This window comes from Salvelinus sp. IW2-2015, linkage group LG14 (assembly GCF_002910315.2).
Source record: "Salvelinus sp. IW2-2015 linkage group LG14, ASM291031v2, whole genome shotgun sequence".
NCBI classification, from domain to species: Eukaryota; Metazoa; Chordata; class Actinopteri; order Salmoniformes; family Salmonidae; genus Salvelinus; species Salvelinus sp. IW2-2015.
Genome location: NC_036854.1, coordinates 19,466,417 through 19,473,762, shown reverse-complemented (window position 1 = coordinate 19,473,762; position 7,346 = coordinate 19,466,417).

The window sequence follows — 7,346 nt, the reverse complement described above, 5'->3', positions numbered from 1 at the left end:
GGGGACCATCGTCATTAGACGTCTGGGCCATGAGTTAACCATCAAGCGACCATCATTTTTTGGAAACATTCAGCTGGAAGACATACTGGCAAAGGCAGGGGACTTATTATTAATGGCAGTAATGTCCTGTAACTTATCATTTTGCTTTTTTATTCAATATTCACTTTCGATATTCATCTTTCAGATCTTTCTTGATAGCCTGTTAGACGTGGCAAGGAACAGTCTGCCCTCAGCTGACCTCCGGGCCCGCCAGGCCCCTAGTTCAATCTACAGCTGATCGGCTGGAGGGTCGACATTCTCCCCTTTCATTTAATGGCCATTTTTAAAAGTCTGTTCAAAACATGCTTCTGCAACCACGTTGCAGCTAGCGAAGACCCTGAAGCAACAACAAAAACAGAGTTGTTGACACCAAAATGTTCAGTTGAGGCCAATCATATTACTGTAGTGGAGGTGTTGAGGGGGCTGAGCTACAAAGTAGTAGTGCCTATTGTCTGTGAATGAATTTGAAGGCTATGGGCCATATATAGCTGCTATGATGTACAATTAGCAATTTCACATTCTTTGTTTCAGACCTTTGTGGTTTCTTCTGGGTATCCTGTCTTGATGACTTTTCTGGTGGGTCCACTTCTCTGGTGGGTCCACTTTCCTCATCATCCTTGCTGGTTCAGCTAGTAGTCCACTACACCTGTCACTCATATATACAACCCTGAACCCTTTACAAATCTTTGTATTCAAGACCAAACCTTGACTGAAGTAGCCCACAGCGTCCGAATCTTCAAGTGGAACGCAAGTTGCAAAAAAAAACTGAAATACAACATTAATTGCCGTGGATTGGAGAGACAAGGTCTCTGTACCAATAACAGTTGGTTGTATTCGTGCAGGTGATATGGGGTGGAAGCTACATTATATTATTATGGTTATAAATAAAAGGAAGTTGCTCCATGATGAAATGGTACAAGAGTATACTCTGCTGGACAAAAAGTTTACAGCACTTGTTTTTTCAGGCGGTTTCCCGTCCATGTACTTACCAGGAATGACATGTGTATTTGGTGACCTTATTTTTAAAATTTTCTGCTGTTTTTTAAGCATGATTCCATCCCACCGAGGGACACTACATGAGTATTTACAATACTTGTTACAATGTATGCAAAACATGAATCATATGAAAATAAAGTTTACTCTGTTTATTAAAATAAACATATAATATAATAAAACAATAATTACATTATAACTTACTTGTCTTAATAAAGTTGAATCAGTTTATTGCATTTCTTTGTGTTCAATTCTTTATTATAATAAAGTTTATTCCCTCAGACCAAATAGTTTGAAAGGAGAGGAGGGGCCCCACTGTGATGAACTAGTTTTACAGGAGAAGAGAGGCCCAACTGTGATTAGCTAGTTTTGCAGGAGAGGAGGGGCCCCACTGTGATTAACAAGTTTTACAGGAGAGGTGTAACGTCGTCTGTGTGTAGCTGGTGAGATGAGTCAGGCGCAGGACAGCAGATATGAGTAATAAAAACACTTTTACTCAAAAATCTAAATATATACACGTAATATACATGGCCACACAATACGGACCGCAATACAACAAACAATCACTCACAGAAACCATGTGGGGAACAGAGGGTAAATAATGAACAAGTGATTGTGGGATTGAAAACAGGTGTGTGAAACAAAGACAAAACAAATGGAAAATTAAAAGTGGATCGGCGGTAGCTAGAAAGCCGGTGACGTCGACCGCCGAACGCCGCCCAAAACAAGTAGAGGGACCGACTTCGGCGGAAGTCGTGACAGTACCCCCTCCTTGACGCGCGGCTCCAGCAGCGCCCCCGACACCGACCTCGGGGACGACCCGGAGGATGAGGTGCAGGGTGATCCGGATGGAGACGGTGGAAATCCCGCAACAACGAAAGGTCCAGGACGTCCTCCACCGGCACCCAGCAACTCCTCGAGGTACTGAAGGCCCCTCGCCCGATGCCTYGAGTCCAGGATAGCTCGAACAGCATACGCCGGGGGCCCCTCGATGCCTGAGGTGCGGAGGAACCTCCCGCACCTCAGCTTCCTGGAGTGGACCAGCCACCACCGGCATGAGGAGAGACACATGGAATGAGGGATTAATACGATAATCTGGGGGAAGCTGTAACCTGTAACATACCTCGTTCAGCCTCCTCAGAACTTTAAATGGCCCCACAAACCGCGGACCCAGCTTCCGGCAGGGCAGGCGGAGGGGCAGGTTTCAGGTCGASAGCCAGACCCGCCARGTTAAAAACAGATTACCGACCATTTCGAATCCCACCGCACCTTCTCCACTACGCAATCTGGTTTTCGAGCTGGTCGTGGGTGCACCTCAGCTACGCTCAAGGTCCTAAACGATATCATATCCGCCATCGATAAAAGACAATACTGTGCAGCCGTCTTCATCGACCTGGCCAAGGCTTTCGACTCTGTCAATCACCGCATTCCTATCGGCAGACGCAACAGCCTTGGTTTCTCAAATGACTGTCTCGCCTGGTTCACCAAGTTCACCTCTGGCACACTATGGGGGTGCCACAGGGTTAAATTCTCGGATCGACTCTTTTCTCTGCTACATCAAGRATGTTGCTCTTGCTGCTGGTGATTGTCTGCTCCACCTCTACCCAGATGACAGCATTCTGTATACATCCGGCCCTTCTTTGCACACTGTGTTAACTTCTCTAGGATATGGGGCAGCATTTTCACTTTTGGATAAATAGCGTACCCAATTTCAACTTCCTTCTACTCATCCCCAGAATATAAGATATGCATATTATTAGTATATTTGGATAGAAAACACTCTGAAGTTTCTAAAACTGGTTGAATCATGTCTGTGAGTATCACAGAACTTATGTAGCAGGCAAACCCCCGAGGACTAACCATTCAGATAAAAAAMAAWTTTTAGGTCACCGTCTGTTCAATGAGGTTTCATTGGGATACTAGATTTCTAATCAACCTGTTTGCAGTTCCTACCGCTTCCACTGGATGTCACCAGTCTTTGGAAATAGGTTGAGGTTATTACTTTGTGCAATGAAGAAGAACGGCCGTCTGGAATCAGTGTAACGTTATGTGTACTGTTTGAGAGTTGCGCAAGACTAGAAAAGTATCGTTAGTTTGTCGTCCTCCGGTTTTGAAAACAGATAGACCCGTCTTCAATTTGATCGATTATTAACGTTTACAAATACCATACTTGTATTAACAAAAGTAGTTTGAAATGTTTTGGCAAAGTTAGAAGGTAATTTTTGAGATATTTGTAGTGACGTTGCCACAAATTGGAAGCTGTTTTTTCTGATCAAACGCGCCAAATAAATGGACATTTTGGACATATATGGACGAATTAATCGAACAAAAGACCATTTGTGTGTTTATGGGACATATTGGAGTGCCAACAAAAGAAATTCGTCAAAGTAAGGCATGATTTATATTTTATTCTGCGTTTTGTGTTGCCCCTGCAGGGTTGAAATATGCTACACTCTCTTTGTTTACTGTTGTGCTATCATCAGATAATAGCATCTTATGCTTTCGCCGAAAAGCCTTTTTGAAATCTGACATGTTAGCTGGATTCACAACGAGTGTAGCTTTAATTTGTATCTTATAGTTGTGATTTAATGAAAAGTTTGATTTTATATAATTTTTTTGAATTTGGCGCTCTACATTTTCCTTGGCTATTGGCCAAGTGGACGCAAGCGTCCCAAATTAAATCTAGAATCGGCTTCCTATTTCGCAACAAAGCATCCTTCACTCATGCTGCCAAACATACCCTCGTAAAACTGACCATCCTACCGATCCTCGACTTCGGCGATGTCATTTACAAAATAGCTTCCAACACTGTACTCAGCAAATTGGGTGCAGTCTATCAGAGTGCCATCCGTTTTGTCACCAAAGCCCCACATACTACCCACCACTGCGACCTGTATGCCTCTCTTGGCTGCCATCTTCATACTCGTCGCCAAACCCACTGGCTCCAGGTCATCTACAAGTGTCTGCTAGGTAAAGCCCCGCCTTATCTCAGCTCACTGGTCACCATAGCAGCACCCACCCGTAGCACACGCTCCAGCAGGTATATCTCACTAGCTCCCCCCAAAGCCAATTCTTCCTTTGGCCGCCTCTCCTTCCAGTTCTCTGCTGCCAACGACTGGAATGAACTGCAAAAATCTCTGAAGCTGGAGACTCTTACCTCCCTCACTAGCTTTAAGCACCAGCTGTCAGAGCAGCTCACAGATCACTGCACCTCTACATAGCTCATCTGTAAATAGCTCATCCAATCTACCTCATCCCCATACTGTATTTATTTATTTATCTTGCTCGTTTGCACCCCAGTATCTCTACTTGCACATTCATCTTCTGCACACCCTACCATTCCAGTGTTTAGTTGCTATATTGTAATTACTTCRCCACCATGGCCTATTTATTGCCCTACCTCTCTCATCATACCTCATTTGCACATGCTGTAAATAGATTTTCTACTGTAACATTGACTGTGTTGTTGTATGTGTCGAACTGCTTTGCTTTATCTTGGCCAGGTCGCAATTGTAAATGAGAACTTGTTCTCAACTAGCCTACCTGGTTAACTTCTCTAGGATAGGGGGCAGCATTTTCACGTTTGGATGAAAAGCGTGCCCAGAGTAAACTGCCTCCTACTCAGTCCCAGATGCTAATATATGCATATTATTAGTATTGGATAGAAAACACTCTGAAGTTTCTAAAACTGTTTGAATCATGTCTGTGACTATAACAGAATTTAGTTGGCAGGCAAAACCCCGAGGACAAACCATTCAGATTTATTTTGTTTTTGAGGTCACTCTCTTTTCAATGGGTTTTCATTGGGAATCCAGATTTTAAGGGACCTTCCTGCAGTTCGTATCGCTTCCACTGGATGTCAACAGTATTTAGAAATTGGTTGAGGTTTTTCCTTTGAGAAATGAAGAAGTAGCACTGTTCAGAACGAGGCTCCAGTGAAGTGTAACTGTTTGTTAGAGGCGCGTGACCAGAAAGCATGCTACACATTGTTTTCCTCCGGTATTGAACACAGATCATCCCGTCTTCAATTTTATCGATTATTTACATAAAAAAATACCTAAAGTTGTTTTACAAAAGTAGTTTGAAATGTTTGGACAACGCTTACAGGTAACTTTTGAGATATTTTGTAGTCACATTGTGCAAGTTGGAACCAGTGTTTTTCTGGATCAAACACGCCAAATAAATGGACATTTTGGATATATATCGACGGAATTAATCGAGCAAAAGGACCATTTGTGATGTTTATGGGACATATTGGAGTGCCAACAGAAGAAGCTCGTCAAAGGTAAGGCATGAATTATATCTTTATTTCTGCGTTTTGTGTCGCGCTTGGAAGGTTGAAATATGATGGTCTGTGATTGTTACCTAGGGTGCTATCCTCAGATAATAGCATTGTTTGTGTAGCTTTAATTTGGTATATTGAATGTGTGATTTCATGAAAGTTACATTTTTATAGTAATTTATTTGAATTTGGCGCTCTGCATTTTCACTGGATGTTGGCCAGGTGAGACGCTACCGTCCCACATATCCCAGAGAGGTTAAATAAAGGTGAAATATATATATTTTTTAATCCACAGATGATGCAATTTCTAATACACTCCACAATGCCCTTTCACACCTGGAAAAATGGAACACCTATGTGAGAATGCTATTCATTGACTACAGCTCAGCGTTCAACACCATAGTGCCCTCAAAGCTCATCACTAAGCTAAGAATCCTGGGACTAAACACCTCCCTCTGCAACTGGATCCTGGACTTCCTGTTGGTCTTCCCCCAGGTGGTAAGGGTAGGTAACAACACATCCACCACACTAACACTCAACACCGGGGCCCCTCAGGCGTGCATGCTCAGTCCCCTCTTGTACTCCCTGCTCACTCATGACTGCACGGCCAGGCATRACTCCAACACCATCAATTATTTTGCCGATAACACCTACAATGACGAGACAGCGGATAGGGAGGAGGTCAGAGACCTGACCGTGTGGTTCAAGGAAACAGCCTCTCCCTCAACGTGATCAAGACAAAGGTAATGATTGTGGACTGCAGGAAAAGGAGGACCGAGCACACCCCCATTCTCTTCGACAGGGCTGTAGTGGAGCAGGTTGAGAGCTTCAAGTTCCTTGGCGTCCACATCACCAACAACAGATCCTCAAAAGGTTCTACAGCTGCACCATCGAGAGCATCCTGATGTGTTGCATCATTGCCTGGTATGGCAACTGCTTGGCCTCCGACCGCAAGGCACTACAGAGGGTAGTGTGTACGGCCATCCAGGACCTCTATACCAGGCGGTGTCAGAGGAAGGCCCTAAAACTTGTCAAAAACTCCAGCCACCCTAGTCATAGACTGTTCTCTCTGCTATCGCACAGCAAGCTGTACCGGAGCGCCAAGTCTAGGTCCAAGAAGCTTCTAAACAGCTTTTACCCCAAGCCATAATACTCCTGAACAGCTAATCAAATGGCTACACAGACTAGTCACTCATATAAACAACCCTGAACCCTTTACAAATCTTTGTTATTCAAGACCAAACCTTGACTGAAGTAGCCCACGGTGTCCGAATCTCCAAGTGGAACACAATTTGCACTTGAAGTTAATTTGCATGTGAAGAATTTGCTAATGTCGAACTGAACGCATTCCTACAGTAGATGTATTTTGTCTAACCTAGGTGTTGATATGTTCCTTTTTAGCTACTTTGTCATTTTTACATCTTTCAACAGTTTATATTTATTTTACCATTCATCTTGACTTAGAACACAAACTGCATTATAACAACAAACTGGGGACCATTTGCATGCATGGGAAAGTTAGGGGTAGAATGGGCCAAAATGAAGTGTTTATTGTGGTGTAGGGGCTGCCTGTCTTGCCTGGACCCCCCTGGCTCCCAGGTTCAGCAGTTGCTGGGTCAGTGGGACCCATAACTGACACTCTTGCCCAGGTCATGCTAGTGTCAAATTAACTGTTTATAAAGTTGGGAGATGTCCAATGGCACCAGGGGGTCTGGGATATCTGTAACACAAATGTATGTATTAGGACTCATTATAACCAACTGCATATTTAATATATAGTTATGAAATTGAACAAAATAATAACGTGTACTGCCATGCAGTTAAATACTATCACATGTAGAACACATACACAAAGCAATTAACTGTACTTTCATTCATATTTCTGTCTCACTTAAACAGCAGGTAGATAACTTCTCCTCATGAGATGGAAGCATTTCATTTCATTATACTGGACACTTGATTTCAACATATTTTCTGTGACTAAATTCCACCATTAACAATAATGAAAACAACCACATTTATTGGACTCACA